The sequence below is a fragment of the Chelonia mydas genome, chromosome 2, assembly GCF_015237465.2.
Source record: "Chelonia mydas isolate rCheMyd1 chromosome 2, rCheMyd1.pri.v2, whole genome shotgun sequence".
Classification (NCBI taxonomy): domain Eukaryota; kingdom Metazoa; phylum Chordata; order Testudines; family Cheloniidae; genus Chelonia; species Chelonia mydas.
The window spans coordinates 227597394-227617337 of NC_057850.1; the positions used below are offsets into that span (position 1 = coordinate 227597394).

Genomic DNA, 19944 nt, shown 5'->3' on the forward strand with positions numbered 1-19944 from the left:
CCTCCCATCCAAAAGGTAACGGGGTAAGTAAAGAAGAAACTACACCTGCCTTACAGCAACTAAAAGCACTGAAGTGCGAGCTTTCAATTTATCAGCCCAAAGCCAGTATGAAAATGGAGTTCTTTCAGCAGACACACAAGATCCTAGGAGGAATCCTTGTACTCTCACTTCTCAGCAACAGGGAGGAGCAGGCTAGGTTTCTCAACAAACCATTAGCCTCATTTTACTACCTTCCCACTCACTACTATGTTTTCCATTGGCCTCAGGGTAATACATTTAGCATTCTGCCTAGCAGGTATCAAGTAAATTTCCCAAGTCATTCATATACTAAGGCACATCTACACTACATGAGACAGTGGTGCAGCAGCTATGCCACTGTAGCACAGACATTTGCTACAGCGAAGGAAGGGGTTTTTCCTGTCTCTGTAGTAAATCTGCCCCCTTGATCAATGGAATAATTCTTCTGTCGATCTAGCACTGTCTATACCAGGTCTTAGGTTGGCTTAGCTACATCTCTCAGGAGTGTGAATTTTTTATACCCCTAAGCAACATAGCTAGATCAATCTATGTTTTAGGTGTAGCCCAGGTCATAGTTTTTAACTTCCTTTTCAGAACATTCCAGAAATGCAGGAATCTGTCAAGATAGCTATTCAAAATGTTAAACTTCAATTATTTAAAAAAAAAAAAAAATTCAAGACACTAGATGAATATTGGTGGGCCTCCTTTTATCTGTGACTCTCAAGGCTTTATTTAATATCCTTAAGATACAAGAATTACAGTTGCCAGTTAAGTTAGTGACTGTATATTGGAAACCTAGCTGTTAATTAAGGTGTGTGTATATTTCCAAAGCATCAAGCAAATCAAGAACTGCCTGCTACTCTTTCTGCTCTTTTGTACATAGCTTTCACCTTTGATTTTATAAAGAAAGTGATGTTCTACAGAGGATCAGATATTCGGTGAATGGGGGAGGGGAGAAAAGGAGGAAAAGAGGATGCTTTCCCAAAAAAAGTTTCAAACTCTGCTTCAGATATATATAGTTCAAGAAAATTAGCGTTTAAAGTACCCCCATTTTACAATGCTTTGCTGTTGTGTTGTTGAGGCATTGTAAAAAACAAAACAAAACTATTAGTTATAAAGAAACCTTTTAGGTACTACACATGGCATAATTAGAGATATTAATAATCAGTGTTCATACCTATGAAAAAGAACATTTTACAATAAAAAGGCTGGAAATATAGAGAAGAGACATTTTACAAAGTGGCTACACTTCGGAGGGGTTTTTGGAACAAACTGACAAATTAAACAGTCATAAGTCACCAGGACCAGATACTGTTCACCCAAGAGCTGTCAAGGAACTCAAATAAGAAACTGCAGAACTACTAACTGCAGTATGTAAACTATCACTTAAATCAGCTTCTGTACCATATGACTGGAGGATAGCTAATGTGATGCCAATTTTTTTAAAAAGCTCCAGAGGTGATCTTGGCAATTACAGGGCGATAAGCCTAAACTTCAGTACCAGGCCAATGGGTTGAAATGATAGTAAAGAACAGAATTATCAGAGACACAGATGAAAACGATTTGTTGGGGAGAGTCAATATGGCTTTTGTTAAGGAAAATCATACCTCACCAACCTATAAGAATTCTCTGAGGGCGTCAACAAAAATGTGGACAAGAGCGATCCAGTTAATATATAGTGTACATGGACTTTCCAAAAACCTTTGACAAGGTCCCTCATCAAAGTCTCTTACGCAAACTAAGCAACCATGTGATAAGAGGGAAGGTCCTCTTATGTATCAGTAACTGGTTAAAAGATAGGAAACAAAGGGTTAGTTTTCAGAACGGAGAGGGGTAAATAGTGGTGTCCCCCAGGGGTCTGTACTGTGACCAGTACTGTTCAACATCGTCAAATTATCTGGAAAAGGGGATAAACTGAAAGGCGGCAAAGTTGGCAGATAATACAAAACTACTCAAGACAGTTAAATCCAAAGCAGACTGGGAAGAGGTACAAAAGGAACTCACAAAACTGGGTGACTGGGCAACAAAACAGCAGATGAAATTCAATGTTGATAAATAGAGAGTAATGCACACTGGAAAACATAATCCCAATCCCAACTATACATACACAATGATGGATCTAAATTAGCCATTACCACTCAAGAAAGAGATCTTGGAGTCATTGTGGATAGTTTTCTGAAAATATCCATTCTATGTGCAGCGGCAGTCAAAAGAGATAACTGAACATTAGGAACCATTGGGGAAGGGATCAATAATAAAACAGTAAATATCCTAATGCCACTATATACATCCACGGGATTTCCACACCTTGAATACTGCATGCAGAGCTGGTCACCCAATCTCAAAAAAATGTATTAAAATTGGAAGAGGTACACGAGAATGACAACAAAAACAATGAAGGGTATGGAACAGCTTCCATCTGAGGAAAGATTTAAGAGACTGGGACTATTCATCTTGAAAAACAGATGACTAAGGGGGGATATGATAGAGGTATATAAAATTATGACTTCTGTAGAGAAAAAGTGTTATTTACCCCTAACACAAGAACCAGGGGTCACTTGATGAAGTTAACAGGCAGCAGGTTCAAAAACAAACAAAAGGAAGTACTTCTTCATTCAACACAGTCAACCTGTGGAACTCATTGCCAGTGGATGTTATGGAGGCCAAAAGTATAACTGGATTCAAAAAAGAATTAGATAAGTTCATGAAGGATAGGTCCACCAGTGGCCATTAGCCAAGATGGTCAGGGATGCAACCCCATGCTTTGGGTGTCGTTAGCCTCTGACTGGCCAGATGTTTGAACTCAGGATACTGGAATAGAAGGCCAACTGGTCTGACCAAGTATGACCAGTCTTATGCTCATTGGGCACAAAACTGGCTTTATATCAACAAAAGCAGAGCGTGCGTAAGGTCATTATTGTGAGTTACGTACATTTTATTCTAGTAGCAAATGTAATGCTGACAAACTGTCTTGGGGCAGTTTCCCCTAAGGAATAAAGTCCAGATCCAAGAGCCCATTTAAGACAACAGAAAACCTGTTGAAGTCAATCCCTTTGGGTCAAGGGACCTAGTTTCGGTATATTAATTTACAAAAAAGAGCCTAGATTTTATACAATTTTTAAAAGGACTTTAGAAAGCAATTCAAAATATTCATCCAATATTGAGAGTCATGTAATGTTAAAGATGGTCCCTCCCTGGTCGCAATTAAAAGATATACACTTATTCACATAGGCAATCTTGGAATAGAATATTTCTACATATTTATGTTCTCAGCAATGTCTGAAAGCTTCCATACTAAAGTCATTCCACTACAACAGGAGCCAAGAATTTTGAGCATCATAGACTGCAGCTGTTTTAATACATAAAGAGATTTAATGTAGCTGAATGTCAAAGTACAAATAATGCAACAGTACCATACAGTCCCTCCAACAATATGATAGTGGTATGGAAAAAATACACAGTAACTAAAAATCAAGGTTAAATTAAAGACAAAAGTATAATCTAGACTTTAAAAGAATACTAATTCCAGTTAAGATCTTTTAAAAAAATAGTGCAGTATACAAGGATGCAGACATCTCTTTCAATTAATTCTAAAATGGAAAGAATTTTCTCTGTTTAAGCAGAGCATTTGCGGCATTAAATGTAAGAGGGCAGGGCCTAGGTTGCTGCTCAGTGACACTGCAGTCTTCTCAAGTAGAGATCTGTGATAGCAGGGGGAAAGAAATAAGGTATAAATGGATATACAGCACTTACTCAAGCATGGCAACACTACTGACGGTGCATGGCAATGTAACTTTCTGCCACATCACAAAAGGAAATCCAAGCTTTCAGGTGTCCTACGTTTCTCAGTACATTCCGCATTGCAGTGGATTCATGCTCCGATGTTCCACTACCCTACCAACTAAAGTGACGTTCTGAAGACAAGGAGCAACTACCTGGCCACCGTGAAAGAAAGAATAGACCGTCCTCCAGGAGCTCTAGGGAGCCTCTGCTCCTCTCTCCCCTGCAATCAGCATTGAGAACCCCTCTGAGGGAAGGAGCCATGCTGTTCAGGAGCCGATGGCTGTTTCTAGGCCCTGAGATGCTGTGCTCTAACACAGGTTGTAGGGTATTCTCACCCTTCTCCCCTCCCCGCACACACAAACCACCACCACCACCAGAAGGAAGTGGAAAAGAGGAGTAGGAGGCCTACTCCTAAGAAGCAGAAACCGAAGGACTTCTGGGCCTCAAGTGGGTAAAATGGGTAGAGGGCAGCAGCAGTAAGGGAGCCCTGGTAAAGTAGGGACAAGCTAAATTAGTTAAAGAGGGAGAAGGCAGCAGCGTTAATGAAAAGGAGGTCAACCTTGGGCTGGGATAGACCTCACTCCTCCCAAGCCCCCATTCTTAGTCCCCACACAAGATACTCAGGCCGGGCACCTTACCCCCACTCCCAGGCAATCTGATCTCTCCCTCTGTCTGTAACAGACTGCAAAAATGGCTGTGGGACAGAGTGACCCAATTTTTTTTTAAGTTAAAAAACCATCAATTATTGCACCACACACAAAAAGAACACAAATGTTCCACATTTCTGAGATTTTTACACCGACAGCTCATACCACCCACTGGCAGGTTTTAAGGCTGACAGATATGGACAGAGTTCAGTTTCCAACATTCAGGTTCCCAGTTGAGAGGTGCCAAGAAGGCTGCAGATACAACACTGTCCACCATGGGAACATTTTATATTGGTCAAGGAGCCCTCTGACAGACAATCCAACTGGTATTTGATAGCTCCCAAAGGGAGCTATGATCACACTCTCCTAGTCCAGGAGATGGAGTAAAAGACTGATATGCCTAGAGGGGTCCTGGAGGACGGGAGTGTTTTTTTTTGTTTGTTTGTTTGTTTTTTTAAACAACACACACACACACACACACACACACACACCAATAAACCCACATCAGATAACAAAGGGTCTGAAAATACTGGCAGCTAGATCACGAGAGGCTTTAAAATATCAAATTATTGTGGGCTCACTTTAACATTTATCAGGAGTTATCTTAAAATTTGTAATAGAGGAAATGTACAAATACGCTACTCTATCAGTAGCAGAGGAATGAGAAATGTATTCTAAGCAATACATCTGCCTAGCGGGAATTATTTGTTTCTATTGTATACACCTTGTGTCATCTTACTCTGCCTCTCCTACACTGCCCTACAAAACTTAGTATTATTGTCCTCATCAAGTCATGTGTCATTCAGAGCAGTGACTGTGTCTTTATGTTCCTGTGTGGCACCTAATATTTTTGCATACTGGTTTTTAAAAAACGGCCAACCAAGAGTAGTGTAAAGTATCAGTTCTTAACATTTTTGACATAAGACAGCAAAAAATCACTTTGCAACCCCCACAGTTATTTGAGTAATGGGATTATTTACGGGCATTTTGAGAGTTGCAGACCCAAGTAGTAGCAGGGGCAGGTTTCCCTCCCACCTTGGGGTCCCAGAACTCAGGCTCCAGCCCAAGCCCAAATGTCTGAGACAGCTGACACAGGCCAGTCACAAGGGTATATGTATACTGCAGTTAAACTCCTAAAGTGCTGCTTCCCTTTGTGATGAACCGGAGGTTCTGTCTGTACCACTTCTGAACTTTGCAGGATTTTATGAAATTGTATCATGAAATTACATTGTCACAGAAAGCCTATGTGTACATGGATCCCCCATGAGGAAGAAAGGTGGTGTCATGTGTCTGCCAGGCCAGAGACAATGGTGAATGATCAGCACTCAAAGATAGTCTGTTCAAAATAACACCCCCTTGGACAATTAGTTCGCTCTACCTGGGAGAAGACACTTACTCTTGGCTGAAGAGACGTAGGCTTGGGAGTAACGAAAGATGACCAAAAGACAGAACAAGAGAAGCAGGTGACCTCAGCAGCAGCCGAAAAAGGATGGGGGGGGGGGCAGTGTCACTGAGGGAACTGTGGAAAAGAGACATTTTGAACCAGATTAAGATGGGGGATGGCTGCTGCAAGGACAGGGTAGGTAAGCGGGCAGAGGACGATGCCTGCCTGCCTGACAGGACCGACCCAGCGCAAAAGAACTCCCAAGGGAGGGTGAGGTAGTGAGGGACATTGTGTTTAGGATTCAGAGTAACAGCCGTGTTAGTCTGTATTCGCAAAAAGAAAAGGAGTACTTGTGGCACCTTAGAGACTAACCAATTTATTTGAGCATAAGCTTTCGTGAGCTACTGTAGCTCACGAAAGCTTATGCTCAAATAAATTGGTTAGTCTCTAAGGTGCCACAAGTACTCCTTTTCTTTTTGTGTTTAGGATGTTTTATTGTTTTTGAGGGATCTGTACTTTATCTGTTAAGTAAAGAGCATAACATTAGATTGAACAAGGTGTGTGTGGGTGTTGACTTCTTCACAACTGCTGCGTGTTCCTGAGGGAGTTAAACTACATCCAGAAGTTTCACACTTTTTAGGGAGAGGTGTGTGTTTTAGTACAGGGGAGTCTGAAGGGTCAGCATTGCGGCCAGAGGGGCTAGGTGGCTGGACAGCAAGTTCCAACACTCAGAAAGGGGGGAGGGAGTGCCAGAGAGAAGGTCTGTGCCATGAGTGTGCCTAGGGACCCCCCAAAATTGGGATAGTGGCAGAACTCCAGTCAGGCTCCAAAAGCTTAACACATCCCAGGAGATCCAGAGCAAAGAGGCTTGGATTCCTCTCACAAATGGGTGGCCAAGACAGGATGCTCATTAGGATCTGTGACGCTCTTCCCCTGGAGTTCAGTCCTCTGGTACGGTAGTGTGGGCTGGGCTGGAGTAGAGGTACTAGAATAGAAGCGGAGGAGCTGCTCCAGAACAACCGTGAGAAGGACTCAGAAGCAGCAGCAGGATGAGCTGCTCTCACTAGGTCCTGATGTCTAGTGATTGTGTTGCCCTTATCAAGTGTGCTACCCAACAGCTGCAACCTTTGTAAAACTTGAAAATGAGGATAAGAGCATTAAGCAGTGGAGGGATATATAGTTTTTGATAAGCATGCATCTCCCCAGAGGGGCCAGGAAATTTAAAAGTTAGAATTCCCACAGTGTAACTACGCCTTAACTCCGAAAAAAAATACATTGCCAGTATTCTGCAGCTATCAGTGATTATACATATTTAACACACATTTATGAGGCTCTCACCGCAACAGTATCAGTGCACACTTTACATGACTTAAGTTGGGTCATTAATATTTCCAAATACAAGGAGCAGAACACTGTGGCTTACAACTTTAAGACAGAAGAAAGGATTAGGATAATCAGCTAAGCATCCAGAATTCTGTAATCCACAGTCAACAATCTGGATGAAAATGGCTCTTGTAACTCTACATGTGGCTAAATTCATGATTAAACATAATTCCAGAAGAATGCTCTGCCTACAGCTCCTGCAAACTTCACCTTTAGGAAGCGTTAGTGCCAATGTTTTAGATGAGCCACAGCTCTCAGAGAAGGTCAAAAGCGACAGAACAAATTGTCGATGATTTGGCACCAATGCTTTTTGGCCTTTGAAGAAAGTGAACAGCACCATAGTTTTCACCCAAAAGATTATGAGCAGCCAGCGTAGAGATAACAAAACAGATCTGACATGCTCTGGACAGCGCTCATTTCACTCTGAAGGAGAGTGTATGTGGAGCTTTTGAAGGGATTTCATAGAGTTTCCCCTACATCCGTTGTTCTCAACCTATTTACCATTGTGGGCCGCATATGCTGCTCTCTCTGTGTTAACATGGGACGTAGCCACACAATATATACACTACCTGTATGGCCCCAAGGATGTCACATGGGCCACAGATGTGTGCTGATTGGGCCACGAGTGGCCCATGGGCCACGAATTGAGAACCACTGTCCTAGGCAGAGCTTACAATAGTCAAACTCAGATGTAATGAAGGCACTGATGGCCGAAAGGAGGTCTCCATCTGAAAACAATAGGTACTGCACATTGAAGAAAATGCACTATGCATGTAATGATTAATAAATGCCAGTGTATTTCTTGCACCATACTGAGATTTAGATATACAAGCTATGTAACTAGCGAATTCAAGACTTAAAATCCACCTTTGTGGTCAGAGCGATAATTCAAAAGCAGTCAAGCAGACTTTCAGAATCTATGAACGCATTTAGGATGAGAATAAGCTTAAGATGTAGCCTAAAGGGTTATTTTTCTAGAGAAATCACAAGTGCCAGAAAAGAGGATCTGAGAATTAGAGTGCCTCTCCACAACTAAACATGAACATTGCTCCTGGGATAGTATCACACTTAGCAATTCAGTAGCATATGCAGGGTGGATAAAAATCAATGATTTTAAAAAATAACCCAACCCCCAGCCCCCCCCAAAAATGGATTTTTTTTAAAAAGATTTTTTGAGGGAAACAAACACCTATCTAAAGATAGTTTCAATTAAGATACATTATAGCTCAAAGATCTCTCATCATGGAATAGGAATTATAAATTCTAATTCTATAGTATGAGACAATATATTCATGTAATGTTTACAAAAACTTTTGTAAATGAGTTCCAATAGTTCATAGATTAGGGACCCGATATTATGGGGTTCCAGGGACTTCTGTATAGATTAGTTAAGTTAATCTTTCTATCTATCCAATGGGACTCAGTATCTTCCAGACTGAGCACTATCTGAGATGCTTAGTTTTTCAGTCCTCAAACCGTGGATTTGTGTCTTCAGAGATAACAAAAATGTTTTTAAATAAAATAATAGAAGTGAGAAATAACAGACCTCAAACCTATTCTCCCTCTGCAAATTTGTATACACAGAGTCAACCCCTTACCTCTCTATCAAAATGCAAAGTTTCAAAAAGTTCAATGAATAGAAGATTGTTGGGGGTGGAATAGATCTGGACAAGGAGAAGTCTGGAGATAAATGTGAGACGGGAGGGACAGGCAGTAGAAACAAAAGTGAAAATTGTTTGAGTAGCATATTCCAGAAGTCTTCAGGCCTTTCTGAGCATAGCCTTCATTGATTCGAGATCTACCATACCATTCTCTCACTAGAAGGGAAAACCATAAAAGAGACCCAGTTTGGGAATATTTTAATGAAGTTCCTCTACCTGTGGGTAAGACACGCATGCATGCAAAATGCAAACAGTGCAACAAAGAAATGCAAGGCCTGATTGCCCAAATGAAACACCATCATGAGAAGTGTTCCTTCTCAGGAGGAAGCCGCGTTGAAGAGGATGAAAGGAACATGTCTGAACATGCAGGATCTTCAGGTTGGTAAACTTTTTTATTTCATACTTCTTGCAAAAGGACTACCTGTCTTCCATCTGGCCTATTCTTGAATTCTCATGTTTGAACAAAAAAAATATAGTTGTTACTCTAGGGTACTGTCATTTGAGATGCAGTTGTGATAAAAAATAGCTGAAATAAGCAGATTTTCCTTTTACACAGTTTCACCTTTAAAATAGTACTGTCAGTGAATTCAAGGAGTAATACTAAATGAGCAGTATGGTAATAATAATTAAACAACTGCATTGACTTATTTTGTTTAGGAGAATCCATCCTCAACATACAGGATTCTGAAGACTATCCACCTTCAAAGATCACCATCATTTTCTATAGTTTCAGAGATATCTGCCAGTGATAGTGTTTCAGTCACATCATGTATGTCACATAGCCACAGTATATCACCTGTAGCAAAATAAATAAATAAATAAATAAAATTTTTTAAAAAGCAATTCTCCATCATCCAGAAACAAAGCATAGATAAGTTTGTGATAAGAACCAGCAGATTACAAAAAGCGGTAATTGATGAAAAAACTGCCAGGTTTCTTTATGCAAATTCTCTTCTCCGTATGATTGAGAATCCACACTTCATTAACATGGTTCAGTCATTAATACCAGGATACAGTACACCCAACAGAGCAGATGTTGCAGGCAAATTGCTGGATAAAGTGTATGAAAGAGAAATTGAGCAGTGCGTAAAGGTCTAGAGGGTGAAATTGTTAACATGAGTCTTGATGAGTGGATCAATGTCCACAACAATCCTGTTGTATGTGCTTGTGTGACAACAGAAGGGGGGTGGGGGGGGAATGTCTTCCTTACAGAAACAATTGATACATCAGGAAATGCACACACAGCAGAATACTTACAAGAAGTAGCAGTAAATGCTAACAAACTGAAAAAAAAATAAAATGTCTAGTACGCAGCTTGGTCACAGACAATGTGGCAAATGTATCCAAGATGAGAAGAAATTTAGAAGAGTCCCAAGCTAATAGCATACGACTGCAGTGCTCATTTGATGCACCTCCTAGCCAAAGACTTCAGTGTTCCAGAAATAAAGGCTAATGCTGTTGAAACTGCAAAATACTTCCGTAACAACCACTTTGCAGCAGCTGCTCTGAAAAAAGTGGGAGGAACTAAGCTAACTCTCCCACAAGACATGCGCTGGAACTCAGTAGTGGACTGTTTTGAGCACTATATCAAGAACTGGCCTAATCTGATGTCAGTTTGTGAACAAAATTGTGAAAAAATAGATGGCACTGTCACAGCCAAAGTTCTCAACATTGGGCATAAGAGAAATGCTGAACACACGCTGAGTACTCTGAAGCCTATTTTTGTAGCCTTGAACAAAATGCAGGGAAACAGCTGTTTTATTGCTAACGCTGTTGAAATTTGGAAGGAACTGAGTGAGATCTTAAAAAGAGAAACATGCAATGACAGAGTTAAATTACAAGCATTAAAACAAAAAATGAATGGGACAAGCACTATCTGTAGCTCATTTTCTTGCAAAATATACGCAATACTTGGTACTGGAGTCAAACCTTAACGGCTGAAGAGGAAGAGTTGTCTATGACATGGACATCCAGCAATCATCCCTCCATAATGCCAACTATAATAAACTTCAGAGCTAAGGGTGAACCATTCAAGAAATATATGTTTGCTGATGAGGTTTTAAAGAAAGTCACACCAGTGAACTGGTGGAAGTCACTTAAGCACTTGGATTCAGAGACTGCTGAAGTGATGATCTCACTTTTAACAACAGTAGCTTCTTCTGCCGGTGTAGAAAGAATATTTTCTTCCTTTGGACTAATTCATTCCAAATTGAGAAATCACTTGGGACCTGAAAAAGCAGGAAAACTTGTTTTCCTTTTCCATATTATGAACAGGAAAATGAAGGTGAAGATGACTGAGTTAGCTGCAGAAGCCAGTATTTTAAGTTTCTCATGTTGACCTGGCTGACAGTCGATTTAATTTTTTTTGTTGTTTTTAAAATTTCATTTCAAAATAATTTTAAACAAAAACAAACCTTTAAAAACCTTCAACCTTTTGACTTTAAAAAACTTGAATGTTTAAATTCAAAAAGTCATATGCTTGTTTTGTTAAAATATTATATGTTTGCTGTTGAAGAAAAAAAATCCAGAATACATAATGTTGTTTTAATTAAATAAAACAATTGAAATGTCTGTCTGGTGATGTTTTCCTCCTAATATAGCATGGCAAGAAAATCCTCCAAATATTAATGATTAACCTGTTGAATTGGAGATAGTTCACCTCCCAATGACTTCATAAATATCTACTTCAATTACCTTTGGTAAATGAAATAACCAGTCATTTCCTATATAGCTGTAAAACTAATCTGAAAAGTTTTCAAAATAAATCCCTTTAAAAATGTATAGTGTGTAACTTCTAAAAATGAAACCTACATCTATCTCTGAGTTGTGAAGAATACGTATTAAGGTCATAACCAACAAGAATGGACTTTTATGTAGAAATCCATGATTAAATCAAGTCTTCTGACTAGTGATTTAAATCATGATTTAAATCAAATCCTCCCTGAGCATGTGTCTCGCTTTCAATTAAAAACACTGCCACTGAAGGTTTAACAGGCCTCCATTTTAATAAAATAAATTACATCAATTTGGTAGGAGAAAGAAGTGTTTACAATTAATGTAGAGTTGTCCTGGAATTAAATCAGCTATATTCAATGATAACATCTATGCATTTTCTTATCAGCATTTGTTCTGCTCATCGTTTGCTCTGCATATTGCTCAGTAAATATTTTGAACAAAGGTTCTCTGAAGCAAGGAACGACTTACGAGACATGGAGAATATAGTTTACCCAATCCTAACAATTAAATATAGCTGAGTTTAAGCACACTACAAACCCTAATTAAAATAAAGTGTTGTAGCAAACGCAGGAGTTTAACTAAGGAATTATTGAAGCACACTTTAACAAAAAAAGTTTTCATTCACCAGGTGTATTCTAAGAGCCAGCCACGTAAAAGGCCACTGGCCTCAGCTACTGAATAGTTAAAACAATGAAAGTATACATTACTCTGGGAAAGTTTAAAAATCAAGAAGAATTAGGGGGAAAAAATACAAAATGCCAGGAGTATCAGACCTTCTGGAATCCAGAAACCAAAGCATTCAGCATTGCACCCGATTCCCCAGTTACTATTTCTATTCCTGTAACAGTGACTACATAATGCTTGTTCAGACATCACATTGGAAAAAGGACAGTGATAGACAATGGTAACGTATGTTACTCTGCCCAGACTAATCATAGTATATTACAAACAATCTCATGGGAATGTTTTGTGAGGAAAATCTTAATGGCCACTAAAGTCCTTACCTGCTCTCCCAAACAGAAGGTTCTTTTCCATTTGACTGTCCATTAATCAAATATCCATCATTCAACTGAAATTGAAGTTCATTCACACAACAACATTTTCAAAAAGGCAAAATGACTACATATTATGAATCATGACAACTGCAGAAAATGGAGTTGCTTGTTGACTAAGGCCATGTCAACACTACAAAGTTAAGTCAACTTAGTTACATTGATGATCATCCTCTGCTGTAATTAAACCTCTTTTGCACATCCACACAACGCTCCTTGTGATGGCGAAGCACATCCACAGTTGGCAATCTTGCATTGACAGAATTGTGATTGGTGGTGAACCCCTGGAAAAGGAGCATTTCCCACCTGTCCCAGACAGCCAATCTTGATGTGGAGATTGAACATAGGACCAATTGTGCCAGCATATCCTTTGGAAAGTTGCTCCATCATGTCTTTATCAACAGAGATCTGCAGATGGAAATTAAGAACCTGGTCTACAATGCAGTCGTTACCCCCACTCTTCTTTATGGTGTGAGACTTGGAGGACATACTAAAGCCATCTTAAGCATCTGAAGTGGTACCAACAGCGCTGCCTTCGGAAGATTCTCCATATCAGATAGGAAGACCATCGCACCAGAACCAATGTTTTCTCTGCAGCTAACATCACCAGTTTTGAGGCAAAGATTATGAAACATCAACTTTGTTGGGTGGTCATTGTGCGCAGGTGGCAGATATTCGTCTTCCGAAGCAAGTCACCATAAGTTGAGAAAAGAGAAGGGGATCTGCAAGGGACAGAGGAAATACTACAAGGACACGGTGAAAGTAACTCTTAAGAAGGGAGACATTGACCCCATGAACTGGAAGAGCTGGCTGGCAATAGACTGTAATGGCATCCCATCATACATCAAGACTCAGCCAATTTTGAAGAGAATCGCCTTGTTCAAGAGACTGAGAAGCGGTAGAAGAAGGAAGAAAAGGGTACAGCATCCTGTTCTTTCCAAGCAAGCACCTGTCACATGTAGAAAAACCTGTAGAGCACAAATTGGACTCCTCAGCCATCTTAAGTCTCAGCAAGGACCTTTCCCCCAGCAGACAGCCTCATATCAAGGGACAGCCAATGACAGCATCGACAGAGAAAGCAGTGCACCATGGGTACCTATCCCATTGTGCAACTCACCACCATCTGCCAGTGGGTGTTCTGGGAAGGGTTCCCAGTGTCTCATGGGGGCAGGCTCATTGCCCCATAATGCAGTTCTGTGTCCCATCATTCCATGGGGTTCCAATTACGTTTCATGCTGCTTTTCAACAGCCCCTGTAAACTGCACACCCACCACCTCTATCTCAAAGCATGCATCCTGCACTGCTCTCTAGGCTTGTGACAAGCGTTATGAATATAACATGGCTGATCCTGTAGTATTTCATGAGCTACAAATTAAATGACACTGTGGTGTCTGCCCTGCTGTGCACCATGGAAAGAAACAATTCAAGATTGTTTTTGGCATTCACAGAGCAGCTGCTTTGTCGGTTCTGGGCACAAGAAACAAGCACTGAGTGGTGCGATTGCATCGTTATGCAGGTATGGGAAGACAAGGAGTGACTGCAAACCTTTGGATGTGTAAAAGCCATCTTCTTAGAACGGTGGGCGGAGCTCGCCCCAGTACTGTGGCACAAAAACCCTAGAATGAGAACTTCCCTAACAGTGGAGAAGAAAGTGGCGATCGCTCGTGGAAGCTGGCAACTCCAGACTGTTCCCGTTCAGTGGCAAATCAGTTTGGAGTCGGGAAGTCCACTGTTGGGGTTGTAGTGAGGCAAGTGTACAGGGCCATTAATCACCTCCTGCTACGAAGGACTGGTACTTTGGGAAATGTGTGAGAAATAGTAGATGGCTTTGCAGCAATGGGATTCCCAAACTGCAGCGGAGCAATAAATGGCGCACACATCCCCATTTTGGCCCCAGAGTACCTTGCAAAGGAGTACATCAACAGACAGGGCTACTTGTTTATAGCATTGCAAGCTCTGGTAGATCACTGGGGTCATTTCACTGACATCAATGTGCAGTGGTCACGGAAGGTGCAGGACGCATGAATCTTCAAGAACATGGACCTGGAAAGCTGCAAGCAGGGACTCATTCCAGACTGAAGATTCCAGTCAGGGATGCGGAGAGGCCAATAGTGATCCTTGGAGGCCCTGTTTACCCTTTGCCCCTGTGGCTCATGAAGCCTTACACCAGAAACCTTGACAGCAGCAAGGAGTGCTTCAACAACAGGCTCAGCAGGTGCAGAATGACTTTGGCCAATTAAAGGGTTATGGACCCTGCCTTTTTGGCAGGTTAGAACTCAACGAGGAAAATATCCCGATAGTCATAGCATCCTGCTGTGCTCTGCATAACATTTGTGAAGCTGGGGGATTTTTTCAAGGGTGGATCAGCTGGCTGCTGATTTTGAGCAGCCAGATACCAGAGCTGGCATGGAGCTCAATGGGGGGCTATTTGAATCAGTGAGGCTTTGAAGGAGCAGTTTGACAATGAGCCCCAGTAACACGTCTGTCGGTAATGCATTTACCTAGGCACTGTTTTCTTGCAGCGTAGTATGAACCTTGTAATGATTGGGGGGTGGGGGAGGGTGTTTGTTTTACAATGAAAATGCTCTGATTGCCCCTGTATATGAATTTCAGCAGCAATCACCATTTGTAGGAGACCCATAAAGATTCCTTAGCTTTAAATAAGTATATTTTTATTCAAACAGTGATACAAACATAACTACATTCTGAAAGGGACATGAAAATGAAGAACACATTTCCAAATGAGGCTCTCACAGTTGGGTATATGTCCAGCTTTCACTGTGATACATGTCCCTCAGAGTGAAGTGCATGGGGTACTGAGACGGCCCAGGAACATGCAAGGAATGTGGAGTGGATGGGAAATGTGGGGAGGGCATGGAAGGCAGTTCCGCATGAGCTGCAGGGGGAGGCAAGCAAAGATGTGTTCCATCTGCAGTTCAATCAGGAACCTCAAGATGTCTGTCTGGTCCTGAAGCAGCTGTAACCTGCCCATTTCCTCTCCTGGCTATCCATATGCAGTTTCTCCTTGATAGCCTCTCTGCTTACAATTAGAAGATTGCAGCACCTCCTGGAATAGGTCTTCCTTTAATCCTCCTGTTTCTTCTCCTTATCTGACAGAGGCGCTCAGTCTGTGTGCAGGAGGAGACCATTAAGGGCACATCTGCAGGAGCTAAACAAACAATAGACACAGACACTATTGAGCGTGCACTCACAGTCTTGATTCAAACAAGTTATAAAAACACCACTTTCTCACTTCCCCTTGGCAGGCACACAGCATGGTGCAAGCCCCAGCCACGGTGAGTTCAGCCCAGGGAGAGAGGGGGAAGGGGGAAGATAAAACTAAGGGTGGAGGGGTTTCAGAGAGGTACCACTGCAAGTGCCTAGGGCCATTATTCTGAATAATGGCACCGTTTTCCACAAGTAAGGGTGATAGCAGCTGATCTCTTGCTCCTGTGGATAACCAAGGATGCAAGGGTGCAGTTCCTGCTTGTGCACAGCTGCAGACCAGGTCCATATGCTGCTCACTGTGTGCTGCTTTGGTACCTGCAGAAATAACTGCCAACTGGGGTGAAAAGTTTCCTACAGCAGGGGAAGACACAAGGCTGCTCTCCCGAGAAATTTTCCTAGAGATTTCTATGGAGAACTCCCAGGGTATCCACAAACTTTTCCACAGAGCCTCCTCTGCCCAGCTGCTTAGGGGAATGAGAAGCAGATGCAAACAGTGCCTGTGTTGGTTATTTAAATCCTTCTTCTACCCATAGATTTACCTCATGTTTCCCTGCAGCATCAAAGGTCAATGAGTACTTACCGGAGCTCCCCTCTTCTGCATCAGGCGTGCCACAGCATAAAACTGGCTGGACCTTTCAGGACTTAAGTAGAGCTCCTGGCTTGCCATGCCACCGCACATCCCTGTCACCTGTCCCCCATCCTTCAACTCCACTTCCACATCCACCACGGTGTCCTCAGAATTCACTCCACCAGCCACTGTCTCCAGCCCTACTGAGATAGCCACGGGCTCTTGGTGGTGAAGATGAGGTCACTGCCGAGGATGGCGTGCAGCTCCGTGTAGAAGCAACATGTCTTTGGCAACACACCAGACTGATGATTGGCCTCCCTTGCCTTCTGGTACAACTGCCTCAACTCCTTGATCTTGGCATGGCACTGCCCTTTCTCCTCCATGTCACGAGCAATCAGTTCTTGCAGCTGGAGCAGAGTTGAGACTGCACAGCCTCCTCTCCCCACAGACCCATCAGATCCAACAATTCCGGTGTACTCCAGGCAAGAGTGCATATGCCAGGGGAGCCAGCATAATTAGCTAGACAGATGCAACCTGAGCTCTCCACAATGAGCAAACTGGAAGAGGAATTTCAAAAATTCCCAGGGCTTTAAACGGGGAGGGGCGCATGCCTGTGTATCTGGCTGTAGGGCAGTAGAGCTCAAACTGGTGACCAGAGTGGTCATGATGGACACCTCCTAGAGGCCACTTAGGGAGACATAAGCTACTCAGTGACAATGCCGACACTGCATCACTAACTACATTGCCATAAACACCACGCCTCTTGTTGGAGGTGGTTTTACTATGTCAGAATAGCAGGTGAGTTAAATTGGTGGGAGGGGCAGTGTGTATACCTCCACAGTTAAGTTGACATAAGGCAGTTTATGTCAGCCTAATATGTAGTGTAGACAAGGCCTAATTCATTTAACTATGCTGTATAGTGGGATACAAGTTCATATTCTGTATAGTATGTACTTTGAGCTTTTAATCACAATACAACCGACAAAAAAAACTGAGTGCTATGGATTTAAAAAAAAAAAAAAAAAAAATCATGAACGACACCACCTACAAGTCAGTTACTATGGCTCACTACTTCACCAGTTGACCTGTATCATACATCCTCTCCCTTCAGCAGCCTCTGAAAGACCACCGGAACAAGTGAAAACACCCAGTAAATGCCCGACCCTATTCAGAGGAGATCAGTAAGGGAAAGTCTTGAATACGTGGAACGGAGTGAAAGGCTAGTAAATTTGGCATAAAAATTTACCAATCCAGGCACAAAGTTTACTTATCTGCCCTCTACCATGGTGAATGATGATGAAACAAAAACAAACAGCTGCAAGAGTAAGCAAGCAGAATTTTGCAAGACTCAGTTGAGTGATGAAAGGCTTGTGTGGCTGCACAATGGAAATACTTGTCACTGGAATCATAATAGGTCCCTATTTATCAGGAAAGGGATTAAAGGGAGATGGAATGAACAGTAACCACAGGTAAAGAGAAAGGAAGTAATGTGACAAGACTGCTTTTCACCAGGAGATCCCTATCAAAAGGTGAACTCCTCCAAATGAGCCTTAACCAGTGCTAAAAGATAAGGGTAAAAGCAAGTGGAGCTACTGACTGAGTGGTGAACATCTCCAAATCTGATCTTCCCTTCCTCACCCAAAATTCTGAAAAGATTTTACACCTTTTTTTGTTTGTGTGCAAAGGAGAAATCCCTGGTGGCCACAGTGTTGCACCCCCTTTAGATATATAATGAACTCTAGCCCTTTAAATCATAAAAAGATGAAGACACAGCCAGGTTCAAATCAGGTCAATCTACATTGGACTACAAGTTGAATTAAGGAACAGTGTTTAAACATTGTTTCAGACAAACTTATTTAAGGTGCTAATTAAATTACCAACACAGCCATGTCTTAGTGTCCCAAGACAAAGTTAAAACACAGTGCCCCCATAAGGTAAATGGTGCTTAACTACATGAAAGCCTTGAACACCAGCAGCATTGCTACAGATGGGTCTAAGCTATGCTTAGACCCATCTACCATGCAAGAGAACCACATTTCAACAAGGTGTAGGTTTCCATGTACTAATGCAAATGAATTATTGTAGATGGACTCTAACAGTTTGGCCGAACAGCATGGGTGTGTAAAAGCCTCATTAGAAATAATTTCAAAATATTTAGCCTAAGCCTTTATCTAAGCTATCACATTATTTTTAAAACCATGTTCTAAGAAGGTTTGAACCCATCCATGCTGATCATGCTGACCCATCCAAACCAAATCAGAAGCCAGTTTAGCTGCAACAATGTATTACTGTGAATTTAAACATTATTCTTCAACTCAGTTCCCAGATCTGCGTAGGTGGCACCAAAAAGGCCTGCTCCAATAGGAAGAAAGGTTCTGCCACGTTGCCAAATGTTGATCCTCATAAGAGGAAATAAGTTCTCTACATGTATTTGACTATGTTCCTTTAAACAGGGAAAATTTCAAAGTTAATTTTTTTTAATATACACACACCCACTATTTACTCTTTCTTCAGTAAGTCTCATGGACCGTTTAAGCTATTTGGATATACACAACTTCTATGCCCCAACTATTCCCAAGCAGCCCTCCCAAGGGGACTACCTATTTTTATTTTTATTTTTTAAAAAGACTGCCCATTCTCTCACATTCTTCCCGGATTCTTAATATAAAAAAAATCAGCACCCACTTTTTATTTCATCTGAATAAGGTTTCACGGAAATATTAAAGATTTAAATACAACCAGCAGTCAAGAAACAGGAAAGTGTGCACCCCTCAAAAAAAAAAAAAAAAAAACACAACGCCAACCAAAATTTTGATGGTTTGATTTGAGAAACCCAGCAACCAGAGAAAGGGCAACATGAAAGACACATGACTACAAACCAAAATGAACTAAGAGATACACTTAGGGCTGTTCTTTATTCCCATAGATGGACATACTTTAAGAAAAATAGGTTTCTCTTGTATTCACCATGTACATTTATTATATAATAAACTAGCCCAGATCCTCCGCTGTGGCCAAGAAGCAATCTGCACAACGCTGGGTGTGTTAAGAGACCACAAGGGTGGCTTAAATTACTTTTGCACTCCTCCCAGTCATACGGTTCTCTTCAGGGTTCTCTTCAGGGTTAGCCCCCAAGATAAAAGTTACTAATTACTCGGCTCTCATTTACACTGGCTGCCAATGGCCCTTCTGACAAGCCAGGATTACGGAACCCCAAACACTCTCACTTATCCCCACAACCCGACTAAACCAACATCTCCTCCATCCAAGGAAATCCTTGCACTACAGGAGTGGTACAAGCTGCCCAAAAAAGCACCACACCATTGTCTTTAGAGGACTTCGCTAGATTTTTTTAAAAAAAGACAATTGTTAAAAAAAAAAAACCCCTCACAATTCAACAAAATAAGAATATTTATGTTTAGTCTATTAAAGTGTGAATGAATATATGCAAGTTTTTCTTCCAGTATCACTGGGTTATATTACC

General features: G+C 41.4%; 1 protein-coding gene and 1 long non-coding RNA gene across 4 annotated transcripts in view; both read right to left on the reverse strand.

Moving 5' to 3' along the window:
- The window catches only part of ARHGAP21 (Rho GTPase activating protein 21), a 194278-nt gene that overhangs the window by 165562 nt on the left and 8772 nt on the right, over positions 1-19944 (reverse strand). The window lies entirely within an intron of this gene.
- Positions 15315-18260, reverse strand: LOC122464751. Its single transcript, XR_006289072.1, has 2 exons — positions 17505-18260; positions 15315-15792 (listed from the first exon to the last, which is right to left on the reverse strand). It is a non-coding gene; the product is annotated as an uncharacterized LOC122464751 (long non-coding RNA).